Here is a 24,746-nt window from a genome sequence, read left to right as displayed (position 1 = left end):
GTGCTCTCGATCCCTTTGTAGATATTAAATAACGCCCCAATCCCATTTGGTCAAAAGCACCCTATTATCATGGGGAAATCTCATCTAACGGACTTATTGATTAGACAGGTGCACGAGGCCAACGATCACTGTGGTATAGGGCTGACCATGACATTGATTACGGAAAAGTTTTACATTCCCGCCCTGCAACAGCGCACAAAGAAATTGATCAGGACCTGTATAAAATGTACTCGATTGAGGGGACAAACGATGAAACAGTGGAACGGGTGACCCCCTCGTTCGTATTTGAAAATCTGGAGACCGATTTATGCGGTCCTTTCCAAATAAAAGTGGATTTCTCCGGAACTCTATACCTATGAAGATGTACGTGGTTATTTTTGTATGTCTGTCTACCAAGGCTTTACATCTGGAAGTCTGTACTGACCTCAATACAAATGCGTATCTGAATACTTTCCAAAGATTCACAAGCAGACGGGGTCAGCCGAGGTCAAGCCTGTCTGACAACGGTACGAATTTGGTAGAGGTTGCTCGAGTTTTAGACAAAACTTGGCAGCAACTGCTGTCCAGCCTTGAGAGCGATATGGCGCAGCAGCGTATTGTTTGGCGTCGTAACCCCCCAAGGGCTAGCCGTTGTGGAGGGTTGATTGAGGCAGCTGTCGGCAGCTTCAAACGCTATATGAAAAAAATGGCTTCTGTGACGAACCTGACTTACGAGGACTTTCATACGGCAGTATGCTCATGGGAGGCCATACTCAACAGCAGACCGTTGTACCCGCTAACGGATAACTGCAATGATCTTCTGGTCCTAACTCCCGCACATTTTCTGATCCACCGCGAGCTGGGTATACCTCCAGTGGGCAAAGGGCTCAAGGAAAATCTACCTGCGACAAAAAGATGGTTGCAAATGCAAGAATTGCAGACTCAATTTTGGATTCAATTCGAGAACGAGTACCTAGGGTACTTACAAAAAAGATATCGATGGACGAATCAGCGTCGGCAGCTTGTTCAAGGCGATCTGAATCTAATCAAAGAAAAGGACTTTAGCCCACTGAACTGGAAAATGGTTCGCGTGACTAAACCTTCCCGATCGTAGTGGGATTGTGAGGCAAGTCGATCTTAAAACAGTGAGCAGGGAGGGTGTAAATCGGACAGTGCACCAACTGGCCCCTCTCCTTCCGGAGGAGGAGGATCGCGGCTTGATAGACCGCCAAGGACCTCGGACAGTCAACACTGCTTCCAAAAGAGCTCAATCCCGTCCGTGGGCTCAAGCCGTGGTGAAGGCGCCGGGAGGATTGCTTGCGCACGTCGCCCAGGTACTATGTACTTTCATTCTGGCCTCCCAGACAGCTTCGTGGTCAATAGACGCGGTGCTAGAAACTAAAATTATGAATATTGACGAGGTTCAAGTCGAAGCATTCGATTTAAAGTTTATTATCGCTACTTCAGTCAATTTGACTGCAGACTTGCAAGTAATTTCCCGGCAGGAAGGTCGGCTCATTATGACCTGTTCAAGACAAAGTAAGCAGGAGATAGTAGAACATTGTCATAACCCCAAAATTCCAAATGACCAGCAGGCCACGAGGGTACGCCAGGACGCCAGGAAAAATCGGGTTAAGCGAGTCCCAGTTATTCCGATCATCATCAAGGAGGCGGTGAAACTCGGGGTCGAATATTTGCCTGCGGTTCTCAGTACGGGTGCCGTAGCATATTTGGGCTATCGGGATGTGGTGGTAGGAAAAGAGGTTGAGGCTATGCAGCGTCAGCAGGCTAAAATATCGTCCCTGGTGCTTAACATCACGGAACTGGAATACCATTAAGTGGAAGGTAAGGTTCATGCTATTCTAAAGCAGCAAGAGGTAGCGATGCTCAAGCAAAAGATATCGAAGTTCTCGATGGAGCTACAATTTCTGATAGAGGGAATCTGGGCCAAGCATCAGCAATTGACCAAACTTCGGCCTGTGGAGGAGTTATCGGAGTATGTAAGGCAACTGAAAAAAGAGGTGCCCGGTCTTGTCTTTCCGGAGTTGGAACAGCCCGAGAGTATTTTCGAGGTGCATCCGGAGGTAGCCTGGGAAAAGGATGATTTGATTAATGTGGAATTTCTTATTCCCGTATGATGTTTACATACCAGCGGAAATTATAAGAGTTCATACCGCATAATGAACTCCGTCGTCGCAGCTTAGACCGAGAACGAGACAGACGAGCGAGTACCAACGAACGAGTTAATTAAGTTAGGATTCTGGTAAATAAAGTAGTGAAGTGTTAATCTATCGTTGTTGTTATTTGGAAAGTGCAGCTAGAGGAGTTGGTTCCTACTGGTAAGAAACTTCTTCTAACGTATTCCCTTTCAGCAGCGGCGTCCAGGGAGGTTCAAGAGCTTCGTAAGAGAAGCTCAGGAAAACAACCGAACGCCGATCCACAATTTCAGGGCGTGAAGCTAGGCGAGATTTGATAACGCAAATCAGAAGTTTCACGAGCCGGATCAGCATCGTTACTCTCCCAAACAGTGCACTCCCTGTACAGTGCGAAAACTTGCGGTGGACGGAAAAGAGCGGAAGGAAACCTGGTGTCACCTATTTTGAAAATAAAACCAATTGATATACACCCTATAAATCAGCATCATGAATATTCATGTCGGCATAGTCGGAGAAGGATATGTTCTGTAAATGGAACAAAATCATACTTGGGGACTTCAATAGCCAAGTAGAAAAAGTGCCCTATTTTTGCGATACGTCGCCAAGCATGGCTTACATAAATGTACCAACGACAACGGACTGCGAAACATCAAACAAGCATAGATTATAGATTGTCATAGATTATGCGGCTCTGATTTTACCGCATTTCTGCTTTCTGTGTGCCCTCCATACATCTTGCATGAAACAGCACACTCACTTCTTTCGTCAGAATGTCCGTTGGGATCATGCCCATCACTACCTCAACTGATGTGGTTCTAAAAACCCTCAGAGCTATCAGCCGGTAAGCTGATTTCCCCTACTTCCTTTGTTTGTAAGCGCCTCCCTCTGCACAGGTACCGCGTAAAGGAGAATGGACAATACCACTCCGATTAGAAGCAACATCCGATGGTGTTTAAGCCCGCCAGCATTCGACAACTAGCTTCCTTTTGCCACGCATACATATTTTTTGTTGCCATTTACCACTTGATGGGATATAGCGTGTCAACCACACCTACCCACCATTGCTCGTAGTTATCTGAAATGAGCTGCGGCTCCCCCACGATTTCCTAAGACGCCTGCACTCCTTCTCTACAGCTCTGCGCCAAGTGCCCTTGGGGTGAGCCGCTCCTCGGTTATCTTGGGAAAGTGGATTCCACTGCATGGTGTAGCCCACAATGCAATTGTCATCCTACTTAATGTGGGACCTATCCACTGTCACTTCCGTCTTTCGATCACAGTGCTTACGAATGACAGGCCTGTGCGCCAACCAAGATTTCCATTTGTAATATTATCAAGTCAACATACTCCGATGATACGGGGCGGATATGTGTTCAGGAAGACTTGGAGCTTTTGAGTAGCAGTGGAGTTCACTTTCCATGCACTACTCCCATATAGCAACATCGAAAAAATACTAGCACAGATCAGTCTCAACTTGATCCTAGCATTGAAATAACGGCATTTCCAGATTTAGACAGGGCAGCGAAAGTAGATCTAGTACTGTTAATACATTAGGCAACATCCAGTTCGGTGCCAACGTCTACAGAAATCACGCTTCCGAGATATATAAATTGATCGAGGTCTTCGATGCTGTGCCCATTAATGCAAATAAGGAGAGCCCGATGTCCCGTCCGACTAGGAACCTTCGTTTTGTTAGTGTTTATCTTCAGCCCAACTCTACTTGCCTTTCTGTCCTAATCCTTTCCAGCGTGCAAAAGCACATTGCCATCAGTGTGGCAAGAGGGAGAGGAGTGTCCTCCAGAGTAACTTTATTTAGGCCCAGAATGTCCGGCTTAATTCGTTGGAATTCCAGCTTAAGGTAGAGAAAGCGATGACCCTCGATATCTTTGTCAAGCATCGCGTGCAAAGGTCATAGCCGTGAATTCAGGGCTTTTCCGAGGCGTTGTTGACGTTTCGCTATTAATACAGTTTCAAAATTTGCAGGTTACTGCCTTCTTACGGCTAGCAGGAAAGACTTCGAGTCTATTCTTAAGCCCCAACTCACGGGGCAGTATTCCCTAAAGCTCATTTTGGTATCAATCATCACATGCATGGCATTCCACAGCAGAGAACCCAGTACCGAATCCCCCGCTGTGATAACATACTCTTTGGGGTCCTCATCTATCCCGTACCAGAGAGTCTGCCTGAGGGGTAATTCGCGACCAAACCCAGCAAATATCCAGGAGCATATATGTCCCTTTAATTCAGTTCCAATCAGATGAATTGAATGCATTTGCCATTGCCGCTTTCGACAGGATAACGGTTTGTTGTAGATTACTCTTTCCATTATTTTCTTCATTGTATTCAACAGCTAGAACGGACAAGATATAGCTAAATCTCCAGGTGCACTATTGAGTTTGGGATGTAACACCAGCTTTTGCTTTTTCAACGCAGCATCTAATATTAGGTCTTTTATCTGGGGCTTTGTTGTTACTATCCCGCCACATATGTTGCATAGCTCCTTCTCGATTATTGGAAGTACCATGCACTTGTTGCTTTAGACCACCGTTTGCTTTCCGCTGTTGTGGTAAGGCGGCAAAAAACTCATTCTGAAACTGCGGTAAGGTGATTTTGGTAGCCTTTTCATTACCATCCTGTAAGCCCCATATCGGCATTGTCGCACAGCTGTTTTTTGCTCCTCCGAATAGTCTCTTTGTTTGTGCGTCTCCTCTCAATCATCCCTATCGCTCTTCGCCCAGCAACTTTTGTGTTTAAAGCGGGTTCACGTGTATCTTCTTCTTTTTCTTCAGCGTTTGTCCGTTCACAAGCGGGTTCAGCTCGTCGTGACCGGTTTCGCCATTTGGCTCTATCAAATGCCTGATCTGGATAGAATCTCGAGGCTTTTAAATCCCCATCCAGCGTATCAAGCCACCGTTGTTCCCGCCGGCCTTTTCGTGGTTTACCATCGACTTCGATGTTCAGACCAATCTTGGCAAGTGAATTCTCGTTAGTGCGAATTGCGTGACCATACCATCGAAGATGCCTCTCTCGAAATTTTTCCACGATCGGTGCAACCACATATCGATCGCAGATATCCTCATTTCGGATGTGACCAAAATGTGTCACGCCACTAGTACAACGCAACATCTTCGTCTCCATTACCGCAAGACACCGTTCATTGTCTTTTATAGTCGGCCAACACTCCGAACCATAGAGAGCGACAAGACGGACGACATTGCGATAAATTTTAGATTTGAGACGTTGGTTGATACGTCGATCACAAAGAACACCAGTTGTGGAACGCCACTTCATCCAGGTTGCGTCAATGCATGAAGCAATTTTATAACATAGTTGGCTGATAGCGTGAACCCGAGGTATTTAAATCGCTCAGTTCTTGGCAGATCATTGCCGCCCACAGTGACTGTGCTTGTTTTTGCAGTGTATAGGGCGTTGGACGTTGGATATCCCGTGTGACGGTGTCCATAACCAGAACAAAGAGGAGTGGTGAGAGGGCGCTTCCTTGATGAACACCAACAAAGACACGAAGCGGTTTTGAAACACCCACCATACTTCCCAACCCAGCGCACCAGCTCTTCTGGCATTAAGTGTTGTCGTAAAGCGTCAGATGTGTGGTGTGCCGTGTTGTGCACGGTCAAACGCTTACTCCAGCTCCAGAAATGCAATGTAAAGAGAGCGATGCTTCTCACGGTGTTTCTCCATGAGTAACCGCGCAGCATGTATTGCGTCAGTAGTTTCGCAGTTCTTGACAAATTCGGCTTGATTCACGGTTATTTCAATGATTTTGCGAATACGGTTGTCTACCCTTTCCTGCTTGACGGTTTGTAAGCAAAGTACCGTTCTTGTTATTAACGCATCAGAAGTAAGTGTGATAACCTGTGTGCGTTCGTTACGGCTTTTGGCAAGCCGATACAGATCTCTCTCGCCATTACGAGTGTCCTATCGTAAAGATTTTTGTAATGGTTCGCTCGGGTGACAGCGACCGCTTTCTTTGCTTCCCGGTTGGCATTCTTATAAATTTGCGAATTGACCGGTGCTTTATCGTCGAGAAACTTGTGGTAGAGGCGTTTCTTTTCACGGACCTTCATTTCAACATAATCATTCCAAAGCCAAGTACCTCGGGTAAGCGAGCTTGGTGACCCCGAGAATTCCAGAGGCCGCTTACTGGATCGTGTCTTTCATTTGCTTCCACGATTCTTCCACATTCGTACTGGTCGGTAATCATGTGAGTGAGATCGTTTCTTCTTTCTTCTCACCAAATCGCCACCATTTAATGCGCGGCGGGCCAGTGCGTTTTTCACGCTGTTTTATTGGTGGCCGATGTTGCGGTGCTATGGTCTCATAAGGAACAGCTATCCAATCAGTGACGGTGGTAAAATGTCAGCATCTTATGAGAATATAGTCGATTTGCGTTTTACTTTTCCCATTATAAAATGTAGGAAATGTAGGAAATCCGTACATACGTAAGGGTCCGCAAAATCGATTATATGATCGGCACCCTCGCCTTCATTGCGCGCTCCGAACCCCTTTCCCCCTGGCACCTGTTACCGTCTGCCTTTCCACCCCCATGACCATTAAGGTCGCCGGCAATGATAATATAGTCAGCAGGCACGTGACAAGTTTTTTCATTGAGAAGTTGCCACAAGGCATCTCTCTCGACATCAGGTTGACCTGTCTGCAGTGCATACGCGGTGAACAAGTGAATAGTGCGATCATCATCATCATCAACGGCGCAACAACCGGTATCCAGTCTAGGCCTGCCTTAATAAGGAACTCCAGACATCGCAGTTTTGCGCCCAGGTCCACCAATTCGATATCTCCAAAGGCTGTCTTGCGTCCTGGCCTACGCCATTGCTCCATCTCAGACAGGGTCTGCCTCGTCTTCTTTTTCTATCATAGATATTGCCCTTATAGACTTTCCGAATTGGATCATCCTCATCCATACGGATTAAGTGACCCGCCCACCGTAACCTATTGAGACGGATTTTATCCACAACCGGACGGTCATGGTACCGCTCATATATTTCGTCATTGTGTAGGCTACGGAATCGTCCATCCTCACGTAGGGGGCCAAAAATTCTTCGGAGGATTCTTCTCTCGAACGCGGCCAAGAGTTCGCAATTCTTCTTGCTAAGAACCCAAGTCTCCAAGGAATACATGAGGACTGGCAAGATCATAGTCTTGTACAGTAAGAGTTTTGACTCTATGGTGAGACGTTTCGAGCGGAACAGTTTTTGTAAGCTGAAATAGTCTCTGTTGGCTGACAACAACCGTGCACGAATTTCACCATCGTAGCTGTTATCGGTTGCGATTTTCGACCCTAGATAGGAGAAATTGTCAACGGTCTCAAAGTTGTATTCTCCTATTTTTATTCTTCCTGTTTGACCAGTGCGGTTCGATGTTGTTCATTGGTTGGTTTTCGGTACTGACGTTACCACCATATATTTTGTCTTGCCTTCATTGATGTGCAGCCCAAGATCTCGCACCAACAGCCGCCTGCTCGATCTGGATGAAGGCAGTTTGTACGTCTCGGGTGGTTCTTCCCATGATGTCGATATCGTCAGCATAGGCCAGTTTTTGGGTGGACTTAAAGAGGATCGTACCCCTTACATTTACCTCAGCATCACGGATCACTTTCTCGAGGGCCAGGTTAAAGAAGACGCATGATAGCGCATACCCTTGTCGTAGAGCGTTGTTGATGTCGAATGGTCTTGAGAGTGATCCTGCTGCTTTTATCTGGCCTCGCACATTGGTCAGGGTCAGCCTAGTCAGTCTTATTAATTTCGTCGGGATACCGAATTCTCTCATGGCCGTGTACAGTTTTACCCGGGCTATGCTATCATAGGCGGTTTTAAAGTCGATGAATAGATAGTGCCACTGGTGTTCATATTCCAACAGTTTTTCCATCGCTTGCCGCACAGAGAAAATCTGATCTGTTGCTGATTTGCCTGGAGTGAAGCCTCTTTGGTAAGAGGCAATGATGTTCTAGGCGTATGGGGCTACCCGGCCAAGCAAGATAGTGGAGAATATCTTATAGATGGTACTCAGCAATGTGATACCTCTATAATTGCTGCACTGTGTGATATCTCGCTTTTTATGTATGAGACAGATAAGTGCCCGCGTTCTTTGAGAATGCAACATTACTCGGTACGCGGCATTCTTCTGTTCCGTTGCTAGCTTACATTCATCGTCAAACCACCCGTTCCGACTCCTTTTGCGGCTGGGGCCAAGTATGCTTGTGGCCGTATCCATAATAACGTTCTTCAGGTGGTTGTGAAGATCATTTGTTGATGCTTCATCTCCAGGTCCTTTGTTAACTACGGTTATTGCGGCATTCATTTCCCTCTTATAGGTGTCGCGGAGGGTTGTGTTATGGATGGCTTCAGTGTTAACTCTCACCTGATTGTCAGATGGAATTCTAGGTAGTGTTGTTATTCGAGCTCGGAGCACCATGCCAACGAGATAGTGATCCGAATCTATATTGGCCTCCCTATAAATTCTGATATTCATCAATGCTGAGTGGTGGCGGCGTTCGATCAACATGTGGTCAATTTGGTTGAAAGTGGTCCCGTCTGGAGAGGCCCATGCGTGTTTGTGGACCGCTTTCCGCGCAAACCAGGTACTTCCAACAACCATGTTGTGACTTCGTAACAAGTTGTTTCCCGTGTAGGGTTGTCAGCCCTATCCAACTCCCGACCTGGAGGACCAGTTGGTACAATTTGTCCCGTTTTTATGCGCGGGAGACTCGCCTTCATCCTTCTCCGTCTGCAGCTTTTCGTTAAGAAAGAGCCACGTGAAGGTGGAGATAGGATTTGATAGTAGAGCTGTAAATGTTGGTTCAACAGGTCCCAGGTTTCCAGTTTTTATGCTCCATAGTGGGTATCAATCCACGTTTCGCCCTGGGACCTATACTACCCTTTGACCAGCCGGTCATCAAATCGTTCGACTTCGACGGAAACCCTCTGAGATGGCAATGTCAACACCATATTGAGTGTGTGGGTTATCAAGATAGAGAAGTTTATAGCCATTTTTAGCGTGTTCGCGTTCATTTTCGCAGCTTTTGGCACCAGATCATCGGGTTTCTTGCAGAGCGCAGATGTCAATGCGCCTTTTCCGAAGGGCTAGCGGGTTCACGTATATCAGGTCTACTAAAGGCTGCAGGTCCCTTTCTCTATATCTGTGTATGAGATTCCGACATTCGCGAATACGCGTGTAGCTCCGCGAATGAAATCCCTTGATTTGTATCAACTTCATCTGTGATTTGCGTTGAGGGTTCTTTTGCATTGCGGGCACTTGCTGCTGCCTGCAATGTGTTGATAGTCCCTTTGCACAGTGTACAGTTTGGGTAAACTCCATAGTCCTCGGTGGGTTTTAACAAAATTGATATAAAACAAGTCGGAAGCTCGCGCTTCGGGTATAAAGGTTTTGTGTTCATCTTATGTAAGAAATTTCAACGCACATTTTTCTATCCGTATGTAGCTACAAATCCAACATACTTCTTCATATTTTTCCAAACTACGAGACATACGTACATATTATAGCCGTGGATATTATGCTCACCCTAAACAAACAAACTGCCTATTTTCGAATACTGTACACATATAGGCACGTATATAAATTGATCGTACCCATATTTCCGATTTACTTCTTATATCTATCTGAATTGGGCACTACCCGCTCATTAGCACGCATATACTATATATCCATGTACACATATGTCTGGTTGGAATAATTGATACTCATATACAAATGACTAAAAAACTAAAACAAAATAATTCTTTCCAACCCCATTCATACGAACTTATTTTGGTTGTGGTATTGACGAATTGATATGGTGATGACGTCATGCAGGTGTGCACGAAATTCACAAAAAGTTGTAAAGTTTCACCCCCTATAAACTTGTTAATAATAATTTGATTTTCTTCAAACTTGACCGAATTGTGCATCATGTTCTTCATTACACCTATGTTAAATTTTGTACTTCTGCGATGAACATAAGGGGGGTGCCGGGTAAATTTCTAAAATGTAGAAATATACTATTATTAACTTTATTTCTGCAGATATCGGAACCGGATATATTTTGTGGCCTAGATTTCATAGAGGTGCACTACTGTGATTTTTTTCGGATTTTTCGGTTGGATAGGTTCTGAGAACGAGACCTGTTACACTTTTCGATGGTCATATTTTGAGCCCTCACTCTCCTATGTTTCGCCTAATATCAAATATTGAACCAGTTTCGAAAAGTACTAATTGAGGCCTTTCATTTGATGCCCCAAATGGCTACATATCTGTGAAAAAAAATGTTGCAGCCTCCTTTCACCTGTATGGGGAGCCCCCCCTTAAACTTAACACAAAATGGCGCCAATTGCTGCATGTAAAGGGAACGGCAGATCACATACACTTACCAATTTTCGTAACAATCGGTCCAGCCGTTTCCGAATAAATCGGATGTGACAGACAGACAGACAGACAGACGGACAGACGGACAGACGGACAGACGGACAGACGGACAGACGGACAGACGAACAGACGGACAGACAGACAGACAGACAGTCATCGAATCGATTCTAATAAGGTTTTGTTTCACACAAAACCTTAGAAAGCAGAAACCCCACAAATAACAACAGGATATTATTTCTGATGAATTAAGAATAAAAGTTGAGAAAAAATCGTAATATTAGCCGTTTTTTAAGGGTTTGTTAAAAGCAAAACCTTATTAAAATCAGTTTACTGTTTGCCTGTCTGCTACATGCACTTTTCAAGAAATGATTACACCTGCTGTCATGAAATTGGGAAGGTGATAGCTGTGCACAGCTACGCATGCAATGAGTGACATATTCTATGTTGAATTAATGGGGGAGTGCAAAAGGGGGATGTAAATTTTTTTTTACCGTTTATAGTCGCGTGAGGTATCAAACGAAAGATCTGTAATGTTAAGAGTGGAAATAGGTGATCAGAACGATCATCCTTAGTGGCCGATAACGACCTAGAGGGCAGAGCTATCCCAAAAATCTAAACAAATTGGCTAAATTGACTGTGAAGGTCCGCCCACAAAGATTGAAGCTCCATCAAAGTGCTCGGTCGACACGTTCTTGCACGCCTCTGTGCTAGCCAGGCTCGGGAATGTGGGGGGGGGGGGTCCTTTGAGCGCTTTGATCCCTCACGCTTCATTACTCAAAACAACGAAAAGAGGATTAGGAAGGGAGGAAGTCCTCAAACCACTATCACTCTATTCAATCTTCATTATTGTTGCAATTTCATAACAAATAAAAATAAAAATAAACAAATGGTAAAATTCAAAGAGAAAAAGAAATAATAATAATAAAAAAAAAAGGAAAGAAAAATAAATAAAAAGAAAATAAAAACAAGGACTCACCCAGGTTGTCACTCCGAGCTCGGTTGGCGGCTGGTGTAACAAGTTCTAAAAAAAAAAACAAATTATATCAAGAATTCAATGATAAAATGTTAGTTTAAAATCACTCGAACACCTGCATGCATTTATATTGTTCGTCTGATCACACTATTAGCGAAACGCTTCACCGATTTCTTTCTTAAGTCCGTTATGTCTTATTACTTATTTAATTTTTGTTTTAGAGGGAAAAGTTATCCAGTTGCCTTTGCATCTTTATGGCAAATCAATTGCCATTCCTTCACCTTCGGATTAATGACGCTTTTCCTTCTTCTCGAAGACTTTCACTCCTCTCTCTTTATTTCTCTGTCCAGCTCCACTCATCACATCGCCAAAAATCCAACTCCCAAATCAAAAGAAACTCTTTCTTCTCCTTTTCCCTTGTTTTTGTCTTCCCTTCTACTCCGTTTCAGCACTTCCTTCCTTCCCAACGCCAAAAAACCAACTCCAAAATCAAAAGAAACTCTTTCTTCTCCTTTTCCTTTGTTTTTCTCTTCCCTTCTACTCTGCTCAAGCACTTCCTTTTTTCCCAACGCCAAAAAACCAACTCCCCAGTTATTCTTCCGCGCACCGTTTCCCTCACTAAACAACACTCTCCGCGTTCTTTGTTCGTGCACCGCTTCTATTCCCGCTACATAGCTTTTCTCACTCGCTAGGCAATGTTGCGGCAACATGCGCATGCGCCTGCGGATGCGGCAAATCATTCGCCTCTTGGCAAGATCAATTCGCTCGAATGCATTCAATAATGTGCAATCTGCGGCGAACCTTAAGGCAATTGCACACTATTAAATGCATTGTTTAAGCAAATTAATTAAGAAAGAGCCGCATGAGATTCCGCTCCTGTCGCGCAGCCGCGGTCACTTCAGATCTCGATTAATACTTTCCGAATCAGATAATGGTTTTGAAGCCGGTTCTGAATTGGGAGAATGAGGGGCCATAAAGGGGTAACTTAAATAAAGGGGCCATTCTCAGAAACTCTCTCTCTCTGTCTCTCTCTGCTCAATTAAAGTTAATAATAATATATCAACCTATTTTAATTTAAATTTACTGCGAACAAAAATTACATAAAAGATCGACAAAACCTACCTCATACCTAAGCTCCCCTTTCTGACTTGTAAGGGAAACTATTTTTCTTCTTAAATTTTCGTAAAAAATGTTACGATGGAGTAAAGTAATGTTTTTGGTATTTTTTTGGCTGTTCGAATAGGCAGGACAGGTTTTGCAAGCTTAGATACAGATGCCGTTTTCAACTGTTTGCGCTTAGGTTATGTTGTATGTTATTATTAACCCCGACACTTGGTTATATTAAGTAAATATTTAAACCGAATCGTTAATGACTACTACTAAAGTACCGCGAGCAATAATTTAAGCCGTATTGCTCAAGAAAGGAGTCAGTAGTGTGTTGCACTAATTTCCCACTGTTCGGTGTGTCCAAAATGTTGCTGCAAACTGGTCTATTCACAGTGAGGATTGCAACACAACTCGACATCCATTATGAAAATGGGTGTAAGGCTCATTAAGAGTTGTAATTATTGACGTTTAAATATTCTTCCCAGCCTTATATATGCGCCTATATCTACATACATATCGACTATACAATGACAAAATTAATTTGTAGAGAACGGACGTATCTACAAATTAATATTATTAATAAAAAGAATTTAAAATTGAAATTAAATTAACTTTTATCAAGAATATAAAAAGATATTTATAATAATATATAATTTAAAACTTAATTGAAACTAATTTACTTTTCATTTGTTATCTAAGTTACTTTTTCCTTAAAAAATTTTGAGAAAAAATTGTTTTTTTTAGCTTGGCGGGAATAAGCGGCGAGCCGCCCACGGGTGACGCACCAAACCGGCCCCCCATAAGGGCTAGGGGCACTCGGATCGGTCGTGGAGTCCGCAACGAGGAGAATTGAGACTTGAAAAGAGCCAAAGTAAGGATAGCTAATCTTGAAAGAAGAAATGGCGAGCTGGCGAAGACACTCAAAGATTTGAAAAACCAAATGACAATATTGATCAAGAAAAATGGAAAGCTTACGGAGCAGCTAATGGCTGGGAAGGCGGGTCCGCCGTCTCCAAAGGTAGCCAGGAAAAAGTAAAGCTTTCTTCTCTTCATGGAGGAACCGGGCTGCCTTGAGGGCGAATAAGTTTTCGGCAGCGAATCTGTCCATATGGAGGACATAGAAAACAATAAAGCTGACGATACGAGAGACAGCGACAACGGTGGCGATGGAAATGTCCCAGAAGAGGGTGCTAACCAGGCAAGTTGTAGTAGTGAAGAGGGAAAACTGGGTGAGTTTTTGTTCTATGTTTCTAAAAAAATAAAGAAGAAAAACAAAATTAAAGAAAAAATGTTAACTAATGTAAAAAATAATGCAAGTACGAGTGAAAATGTAAAAAATTGTCCGACTGGGAATGCAAGTAGCACCCGAAATAAAGAAAAGGGGGAAAGGGTGCCCCCCATCAATGTTTATGAATTAGGTGGTAGAGATTTAGCCACTCTGCTTAATGGGAGCGCGGGGCTCTCGAATTTTGTTATTAAAAATACGGGGGCCGAGAGAGTCCAAGTCAAATGTATGATAACAAAATTGCAGATTAAAAAAAAGCACCAGAGGTCCTCGAGCGAGTGACCTCCAAAGGAAGATAAGGTGCGGAGGAAGAGCCCGATGCATTTTGAGCACCTCAAAATGCTCCGGGAGACGGGAACTGAGGTCAAGTTCCTCTCAGTGTCACGCTTTAGTACAAAGAGATCCGTTTTGGAAAAACGAATCCTGCCGCACTTCCTCGTGCAGATAAGCCCGGAGAGCCGGGGAAGCGATCTGATCGGCATCAGGTCGCTTAATTACTTAGCCATTCATTTTAAGCGCCTGCTAAGGGGCGAAATAGTCCAGTTTCGAAGATGCCAGCGCTATGGTCACTCGGCAGTGAACTGTCAAATGACCTTACAATGTGTAAAGTGCGGGAAAGACCATACCGCAGCCGAATGTTCGCTGACTGAAGCAGAGGGAAAGGAAAAAACTTTCTGTGTCAACTGCGGAAGCGGAGGGCATCCGGCTTCGTACCGTGGATGTCCTACATACCGCAATGTTAAGGTCACAAGGCAGCAGGCACCGAGATCGGCCCAAAGGACGAAGATGTCAGCGGCGTTGAACGGTACCGTCCCTTCGGCACCAATCGTCTCGGGGATCCCATTTGCAGAAGTAGTTCGATAAGGGGGAGCTAAGAAGCCCCAACAAGATGCAAGTGGCGGGATGAACACCATCCTCAATAAAATACTAACCATGTACATGCAGCATACGCTACACGTACACAATGCAAAAATAAACAGCATAACAGAATATTTACAAAAACAGCATGCCCCCTGCTAGGTCTGCAGTCACAGCGGTACCACTGGATGGTCTCCGGATCATCGCGATTAATGTGAATTCGAAGAGTGGAGCTCCTTGATTTCGCTGCCAGGCAACAGCCTTACATAGTCTTGATTTCAGAAACCCACCTCAGTCCGAGGCATTCGATAACATTCAAGGATTTTGAATTCGTGAGGAACAGTAGACGAAATTGTGATGGGGAAGGTGGTACTGGAATGCTTGTGGGTCGCCATTATCATTTCAGGCATATTAATAGGCCTTAATTTGAAACCTGTCAGTCTATGCAGTGGGAAACAGTCGAGCCACGTTCAAGGAGGAATTTCATTCTCTGTTTACGATACTCGAACTGAATAGACTGCATAATTATTATATTATAGCTGACGACTTCAATGCTAAGCATACCTCGTGGCTAAACGCCACAAACAATCCAAGAGGGGTATTCCTCAAATCTTGGATAGAGCAATACCAGATAGAGTATAAATGCGAATTATATGGGTCAGAGAGTCCAACCTGGCTCAGCGCAAATTCCTATCTGGATTTGTGCATTGCTGACGCGCGCTTGAACTTTAATTTTAGGAATCCTCAACGGAAACTATAGACTCTTCATTACGATAGCGACCATAACGCTATTCTCATTGAAGTTCTGTTTGATGGACGAAGAATTCGCCTTCTGCCGATGGACAGGGGCGTCCACAGGCTAAACTTTAAACAAACAAATTGGAAGAAATTCCAAGAGAGGTTTATTCGGGGATATCGAGAGGAGTGCCCCCTCTTGATGGGGAAAACGATAGCACAATTGCACCAGGTGACAGGAACTTGAGCAACGAGGAAATACTTCAGTATCTTCTCAAGCTGGAGAACTTAACGCTGGAAACAATTGAACAAATCGTCCCTAAGATTAAACCTCGCAATAATATGCCTGCCTCTGCCCACTCGCGTCAAAAAAATCTATCGGGGACTATCATCATCCCACATTGGTTGAATTCAAATCTTATATATAAAAATCAATTGCTGTTCGTTAGTCTGGCTAAAACTCGAGAACGGCTGAACGGATTTACCTTATCTTGGTTTTGAAATGTCCGTGGAGGTCTAGGGAACGTTTAAGAGGTGAGAAAAATTCGAATAATTGCCGTTAAAACCCTAAAAACAGCACTTTTCTTCTTCCCATATAAACGTCTTTTTCTAAATAAAATTTAGAGTCAATTTGAACTTTATTGATATTCACGAAAGTTCAATCACTCACAGTGTTCATCGGACCTCATATTACAGCCATGAAACGGACAAATTTTTGAATGCAACTAGAAATATTTGATAACCAAGTGACAGTCTTTTATTTCTAAAAAGACAAAAGATATCAAATGTTTCACAGCTCAGAACATGTTGTATTGGAAAATAGAATTTCTGGTTTTAGTATTTTTGTTTCTCACCGTTTAAACCTTCTCTGAATTTCCATAAATATTTCAAGACCAAACTAGACTACCTAGACCTAGACTAGATATTAAGTTTTGTTACAAATTAAATTTCTGAACGCAGCGATAATATTTGACATTAGATTTGACAACCAATTAATATGTCAATCCATCCTGTTCCACTTTAGAACAGGTAAAGGAGGAGGGTTTGAGGCAACGTACTCTGTACTATCCTCAGTAAAACAAAAATAAAATGCTGAGATCAGGGAAAGAGATAAATAGAGTATAGTTGGAGTTATTCGACTATGCTAAATCCTACCTGATCTCTCTTGGTGACAGGCCCCGCGACAGGTCGACCAAGAAAATGCATAGAATGTCGTTACAAACATGATGATCGGATTAAGTCACAGGCCTCGGAGAAATGCTAGGGCGTCCACCTCAGTCGACGCGGCAGGACGGGCCCCGGTCCTGTCGAGAAATGGGCAAGGGTTCTTGACGCATGGACGGCGTCAGGACGTAAGCAAGTTAGTCCGCACACAACGAACAAAACAAATACGTGTCTGCACGCTAAATGTTGGTACCCTAACTGGAAAGACCGAGGAACTCGCAAGAGCCCTTCGGAAAAGGTGCATTGACATCTGCGCTCTGCAAGAAACCCGATGGTCTGGTTCCAAAAGCTGCGACATTGAACGCGAACGCGGTAAAAATGGCTACAAACTTCTCTATTTTGGTAACCCACACACTCAATATGGTGTTGGCATTGCCATCTCAGAGGGTTTCCGTGATGCCATTAAAGAAGTCGAACGATTTGATGATCGGCTGATGAAGCTTAGCATTATATCAGCTGATCGCACTATTCACTTCTTCACCGCGTATGCACCACAGACAGGCCGACCTGATGCCGAGAAAGATGCCTTCTGGCAACTTCTCGATGAAAAGACTTGTCACGTGCCTGCTGACGATTACATAATCATTGCCGGCGACCTTAATGGTCATGTGGGTGAAAAGGCAGACGGTAACAGGTGCCATGGGGGAAAGGGGTTCGGAGCGCGCAACGAAGGTGGCGAGCGTATAATCGATTTTGCGGACACCCATGACCTTGTACTTATGAATACATGGTTCATCAAACGATTGTCTCATCTTGCCACATTTTATAGTGGGAACAATAAAACGCAAATCGACTATATTCTCATAAGACGTCAACATTTTACCACTGTCATTGATTGCAAAGTCGTTCCCTATGAGACCATCGCACCTCAACATCGGCCGTTGATTGCTGTCCTGCGAATTAAGCCACCGATAAAACGGCGTGAGGAACGCACTGGCCCGCCGCGCATTAAATGGTGGCGATTTGGTGAGAAGAACGAAGAAACGGTCTCACTCATACGATTGCCAACCATTACGAATGTGGAAGAATCATGGAACCAAATGAAAGACACGATCCACAAAGCGGCCTCTGCAACCCTCGGGGTCACCAAGCCGGGTAAGCGGTACATCAACCGAGATACTTGGCTTTGGAATGATGATGTTGAAATGAAGGTCCGTGAAAAGAAACGCCTCTACCACAAATTTCTCGACGATAAAACGCCTGCTAATTGGCGGTCGCTGTCACCCGAGCGAACCATTTCAAAAATCTTTACGATAAACTGGACACTCGGGATGGCGAGAGAGATCTGTACCGACTTGCTAAAAGTCGTGATGAACGCACACAGGATATCGAACACTTCTGTTGTGTTAATGACAAGAACGGTACTTTGCTTACTGATCGTCGAGCCGCGACGGATAGATGGCGAGAATACTTCGAGCAGATTTCAACTGAAGAATTTGCTCATCCTCCACTTCCAAAATCATTGCCGACGTTTGGAGCAGTTCCACCAGTCAGCGCAACTGAAGTCGAGGAGGCAATAAAACAAATGAAATCGGGGAAAGCAACAGGACCTGACGACATCGCATCTGAGCTCTGGAAAGCAAAGAGCTGGGACCCAACATCGTGGCTGAGTGAATTCTTTAACCGGGTTATTCAGGAAGGAAGAACACCATCTGACTGGCAAGAAAGTACCACTGTTCCAATATGGAAAAAGAAAGGTAGTCCAGCAGAATGTTCAAATTACCGTCCGATCCGGTTACTTTCCCATACCATGAAGATTTTTGAACGCATTCTTGACAACCGTATTCGCGAAATCGTTGAAATAACCGTGAATCAAGCCGGATTTGTCAAGAACTGCGGAACTACTGACGCAATACACGCTGCGCGGTTACTCATGGAGAAACACCGTGAGAAGCATCGCCCTCTTTACATTGCCTTTCTGGATCTAGAGAAAGCGTTTGACCGTGTACCACACGAACTCATCTGGTATGCTTTACGACAACACTTCGTGCCAGAAGAACTCGTGCGCTGGGTTCAATTGCTCTACCATGATCCGAAAAGTAAAGTTCGAAGTATGGCGGGTGTATCAAAACCGCTTCGCGTCTCTGTTGGAGTTCATCAAGGAAGTGCCCTCTCACCACTCCTCTTTGTCCTTGTTATGGACACCGTCACACGGGATATCCAACGTCCAGCGCCCTACACACTGCTTTATGCAGATGATGTTTTCCTAGCATCTGATAGCAAAAATGATCTCGAGCAACTTGTTCAAAAATGGAATGATCGCCTCATGCAACACGGTCTCAGATTGAATTTAAACAAAACTGAATTTTTGACGACCGATCCCCATGAAACAGGCACAATCACTGTCAGCGGCAGTGATCTGCCCAGATCTGAGCGATTTAAATACCTCGGGTCAACGCTATCAGCCAATGGAGAGCTCCGTTATGAAATTGCTTCACGCATTAACGCAACCTGGATGAAGTGGCGTTCCACAACTGGTGTCCTTTGTGATCGACGTATCAACGAACGTCTCAAATCTAAAATTTACCGCAATGTTGTCCGTCCAGTCGCTCTCTATGGTTCTGAGTGTTGGCCGACCATAAAAGACAATGAACGGCATCTCGCGGTAATGGAGACGAAGATGCTACGTTGGACTAGTGGCGTCACACGTTTAGATCACATCCGAAATGAGGATATCCGCCATCGTTATGGGGTTGCACCGATCGTGGAAAAGTTGCGAGAGAGGCGTCTTCGATGGTATGGTCACGCAATTCGTGCTAACGAGAATTCACTTGCAAAGATTGGTCTGAACATTGAAGTCGATGGTAAACGACCAAAAGGCAGACCTAAGCAACGGTGGCTTGATACGCTGGATGGGGATTTGAAAGCCTCGAGATTGCACCCAGATCAGGCATTCGATAGAGCCAAATGGCGAAGCCGATCACGACGAGCCGACCCCGCTTGTGAACGGGACAAAGGCTGAAGAAAAAGAAGAAGAAGTTACGATATCTATGAGTGCGCGAGAACTTTCTTTACTTTGGCGATCCTTTGTGATAGTGACATTCCAGGTAAAGTGCTCTTTTTAGGGGTTTTGTGTAAACACAAAACCTTATTCAAATCGGTTTACTGTCTGTCTGTCTATCTGTCCGTCACACGCATTTTTCTCGGAGACGATTGTAGCGATTGGCACCAAATTTGGTAGAAAGGTGGGAACTATGAACGCTCCCGCATATAGTGAGTTACAGCCTTTTACGTCGAATTTAAGGGGGGGGGGGGGTCCCCATACATGCAAAAGGGGGGTGTAAATTTTTTTTCCTCAAATATAGTCATGTGGGGTATGAAATGAAAGGTCTCGGTTAGTACTTTTCGAAGCCGGTCTTAGTTCTGACATTTGTTGAAAAGGTGGGTAGTGCGGGGGGTTGAAAGTGACCATTTTTTCAAAGAACCCATTCTCAGAAACTACCCAACCAAAAAATCTGAAAAAAAATAAGGGGGCTGCCACTATATAGTGCCTAGGCTCCGAAATACCCTCCATACCGATACCTGTTCAAATAAAGTTAATAATAGTACATTACTATAATTTTTAGTAATTGGCAGGAAAACCCCCCTTAAGTTCACCCTAGAATCACAAAATTTTGCATCAATATAGACTACAGCATAGAGCATAATCCTACCAAAATCGCACTATTACTAACAAAGTTATACTAGGTCAAAACTGTCGCTCCTCTGCAAATTTAAGACTATGAATGTCAATATCACTTGAAAGTGGATATTTTCACATAATATGTGAACGTGCTACATGCTAATGGGACAAATGCACACCCAAATTCCTTTATAAAAGAAATACAAAAAAACCTTTCATACCTGACGCGTCTAGCTTCCGGTTTCCCGACTTATTTTTTTGATATTTTGTGATTGTGACACTTTACTGCTAAGTGAGCGAAAAATTTTCTCACTTTGATTATTTACAATTTATTATGCCGGGGAGAAGACGACCTGACTTAGGTTGTCGCAGTCAATGAAATGTGCGAAGAGCTACCTCACGTGCTAACCGCACTGATGACCAGAGGGAGACAGATCAAGAAAATAGTCGTATTGCTATGTCAGAATTGCGTCATTTAGTGAGTGAGAATGAAGTAGTTAGGATTAGAATGCAACGAGTTCGTGCACATCAAACACAACAACAGCAATCACGACATAATGAAATTGATCGAATCCGCAGACGGAATGCTTCACAATATGCGTTTTTATTAAATACGGATTCGTTTTGTTTGTTTTAAAATTATTTTATACAAAAGTTTTGGTCTTTAATTTATCGATTGAGGCAGTACGAAGTCTGTCGGGTTAGCTAGTCACTTCTAAAGATCGCGCGGGATCTTATCCATCAACATTACGTAAATGAAGTGAACTCCCAATGGCGGGAGAAGTTAAAGGGTATTCCACCAAGCGATTCAGATTCCATGTTTACTAAGATAAATACGTTATTCCGGAAGAAGTCACGAGTAACTGTGTCGAGAATTAAAATCGGTGGCAGCGAGATACAACACCTTATTGACTCAGGTACATCGTGATGGATGATGCTCTGAAACTCGAACTTATAGGCGAGCACTTTGAATCGGTGCATCGGAAATCTCACTACTAGCAGAGAATTTCATGTTCTGAATGGATTACAGCAAGGGACAGTGACTGCGCCTACACTTTTTGCGGTATTTGCCGGCGAATTACTAAACTCTTTCGATTTTAATAAATCGTTGGTTGCTTTTGTTGACGATCTGATAGCCTGCACGGCACACAAGAAGGTAACTGAGGTGCGAGGTGAGAAGATATTAAGTTCTTCACGAACAGTTGGCGGATGAAAATTAATGCGCAAAAGTGTGAAACGATCCCTTCGCGTATGCCAGTAGGAACTTGAAAAGGAATTGGAGAGATTTCCACATTGTCGCGAACGAGGATAGTTCTGAGCGCGTTCCTCATAAGAAGTGCGTTAGATACCTGGGTGTGCGTCTTAACGAGCGTCTCCAACGCTAGAAAGCGCTCGCAAGGCATTGATGTCTCTTCGAAGATTCTTTTATGCTCCACATCTTAGCCGGAAGGTTAACATTACTTGCTATCTTACTTTGGTTAAACCGGTGCTCACCTACGGGTGTCCTATCTGGTTTAATTTAAGTGCTAGCCAAATGGAGAAAATAAGGATCTTTGAAAGGAAATTTCTGCGTGCTTGCGCGGGGCTTAATAGGACTGCTTCGTCAAACTATGAGCACTATGTAATTAATGAAGTGCTGTATGCAGCTGCTGCTGTGCCAAGAATCGACACAGTTATCGTAGATTGATTCGGAATCATATAGTGCGAGCTGCTTCGCATGATGAGAACCCTTGGGTTTTGCAGCCGTCCTACCCAAGTGATGGGTATTTTGTGAAAACTCTCACAACAGGTTTCATTCCTCCCGAAGCGTTCGTGTATCTTGACAGGAATGGTCTAATTCTTGATTCTGCCGGTGATCCGGTTATGTATTATATACATAGACGGGCCACGGACAAATAAATCCTGGTGCTGGTGGCTGCGGGATGCCGGTTAACGGTAGCCGTGCTCAGTTCTGCCATTTGTTTCTTGGTGGGGCTTTGTAAATATATACATATTGAATGGGTGCTGATTTTGCCTCCAGTTGTAACTTATACATACATACGTTATTATTCTTTGTTTCTTGTAAATATTTCAACTGTTACTATTACCTTTTCTCCCTATGGATGTTATTGTAAAACAAAATAAAAAATATGTAATATGAAATATATAATTATGATAGTTTTAAGAACAATAATTTAAGTTAAAAGTATCTTTTCAAGCGATCAAGCATTTATTATTACTTTTATATTTCTTTATTTGCCACTAAGGCCAAGTGAATTCTGTCGGGTTTCTGACCATTTCCCGACAACTTATTTTAAAATTAGATTTTCATTTCTTAATGTTTCTCTTCTCTGCCTGTAAATCGTTATTCGAAAACTTTGAGAGCCCACAGTGGCCATCTATATATTATTGTTACCTATTTCTTAAAAATAAAAATGATTTTAAAAAACAAAAACAAAACTTTTTTTAAAATCTAATTAAATATAGTAGTAGTAGCAGTAGGCTGAAAAGAAAAATGTAGATATTAAACCCAAATATATCATCATCAACGGCGCAACGACCGGTATCCGGTCTAGGCCTGCCTTAATAAGGAACTCCAGACATCGCGGTTTTGCGCCCAGGTCCACCAATTCGATATCTCCAAAAGCTGTCTTGCGTCCTGGCCTACGCCATTGCTCCATCTCAGACAGGGTCTGCCTCGTCTTCTTTTTCTATCATAGATATTGCCCTTATAGACTTTCCGAATTGGATCATCCTCATCCATACGGATTAAGTGACCCGCCCACCGTAACCTATTGAGACAGATTTTATCCACAACTGGGCGGTCATGGTATCGCTTATAGATTTCGTCATTGTGTAGGCTACGGAATCGTCCACCCTCATGTAGGGGGCCAAAAATTCTTCGGAGGATTCTTCTCTCGAACGCGGCCAAGAGTTCGCAATTTTTCTTGCTAAGAATCCAAGTTTCCTAGGAATACATGAGGACTGGCAAGATCATAGTCTTGTACAGTAAGAGTTTTGACCCTATGGTGAGACGTTTCGAGCGGAACAGTTTTTGTAAGCTGAAATAGGCTCTGTTGGCTGACAACAACCATGCGCGGATTTCATCATCGTAGTTGTTATCGGTTGTGATTTTCGACCCTAGATAGGAGAAATTGTCAACGGTCCCAAAGTTGTATTCTCCTATCATTATTCCTCTTCGTGTTTGTGTTTGACCAGCGCGGTTTGTTGTAGTTGGTTGATTCGTCTTCGGTGCTGACGTTGACATCATATATTTTGTCTTGCCTTCATTGATGTGCAGCCCAAGATCTCGCACCAACAGCCGCCTGCTCGATCCGGATGAAGACAGTTTGTACGTCTCGGGTGGTTCTTTCCATGATGTCGATATCGTCAGCATAGGCCAGCAGTTGGGTGGATTTGAAGACGATCGTACCTCTTGCATTTACCTCAGCATCGCGGATCACTTTCTCCAGGGCCAGGTTGAAGAGGACGCATGATAGCGCATCCCCTTGTCGTAGAGCGTTGTTGATGTCGAATGGTCTTGAGAGTGATCCTGCTGCTTTTATCTGGCCTCGCACATTGGTCAGGGTCAGCCTAGTCAGTCTTATTAATTTCGTCGGGATACCGAATTCTCTCATGACCGTGTACAGTTTTACCCGGGCTATGCTATCATAGGAGGCTTTAAAGTCGATGAACAGATGGTGTTCATATTCCAACAGTTTTTCCATCGCTTGCCGCACAGAGAAAATCTGATCTGTTGCTGATTTGCCTGGAGTGAAGCCTCTTTGGTATGGGCCAATGATGTTCTGAGCGTATGGGGCTATCCGGCCTAGCAAGATTGCGGAGAATATCCTATAGATGGTACTCAGCAACGTGATACCTCTATAATTGCTGCACTGTGTGATATCTCGCTTTTTATGTATGAGACAGATAATGCCTCGTTGCCAATCGTCAGGCATTGATTCGCTGTCCCATACCTTGAGCACAAGTTGATGAACCACTTGGTGTAACTGGTCGCCTCCATATTTAACCAATTCGGCTGTAATACCATCGGCTCCTGGCGACTTATGATTTTTTAGCCGATGAATTGCACGGACTGTTTCTCCTATACTTGGTGGTGGCAGTATTTGTCCGTCGTCTTCAGTTGGCGGGACCTCCAACTCGCCGATGTTCTGGTTGTTCAGTAGCTCATCAAAGTGCTCAACCCATCGCTCTAATATGCCCATTCTGTCGGAAATCAGATTTCCCTCTTTGTCTCGGCAGGATGAGCATCGAGGTGTATAAGGCTTCATCCTGCTGACTTGTTCGTAAAACTTCCGTTCACAGACTTGTTGGTTCTCCTAGGCTTCCTTTTTCCGTCTGTGAAGTCGCTTCTCTGCTCGACGGAGTTCGTGATAAGTCTCTGCGCGTGGCCGCGTTCTTTGAGAATGCAAC

At 43.9% G+C, this 24,746-nt stretch overlaps 1 long non-coding RNA gene across 1 annotated transcript in view; it reads right to left on the bottom strand.

Moving 5' to 3' along the window:
- Window positions 1-13,000, bottom strand: part of LOC119652649 — a 29,266-nt gene extending 16,266 nt beyond the window's left edge. The window contains exons 1-2 of the long non-coding RNA XR_005249569.1: window positions 12,625-13,000; window positions 11,506-11,550 (exon numbers count right to left, since the gene is read on the bottom strand). This is a non-coding gene — a long non-coding RNA (uncharacterized LOC119652649). The remainder of the gene's footprint in view (window positions 1-11,505; window positions 11,551-12,624) is intronic.
- Between the last annotated feature and the right edge of the window lie 11,746 nt (window positions 13,001-24,746).

This window comes from Hermetia illucens, chromosome 3 (genome assembly GCF_905115235.1).
Source record: "Hermetia illucens chromosome 3, iHerIll2.2.curated.20191125, whole genome shotgun sequence".
Classification (NCBI taxonomy): Eukaryota; Metazoa; Arthropoda; class Insecta; order Diptera; family Stratiomyidae; genus Hermetia; species Hermetia illucens.
Note: the sequence above shows the minus strand (reverse complement) of the source record. Positions and strands in the feature narration are given on the sequence as shown.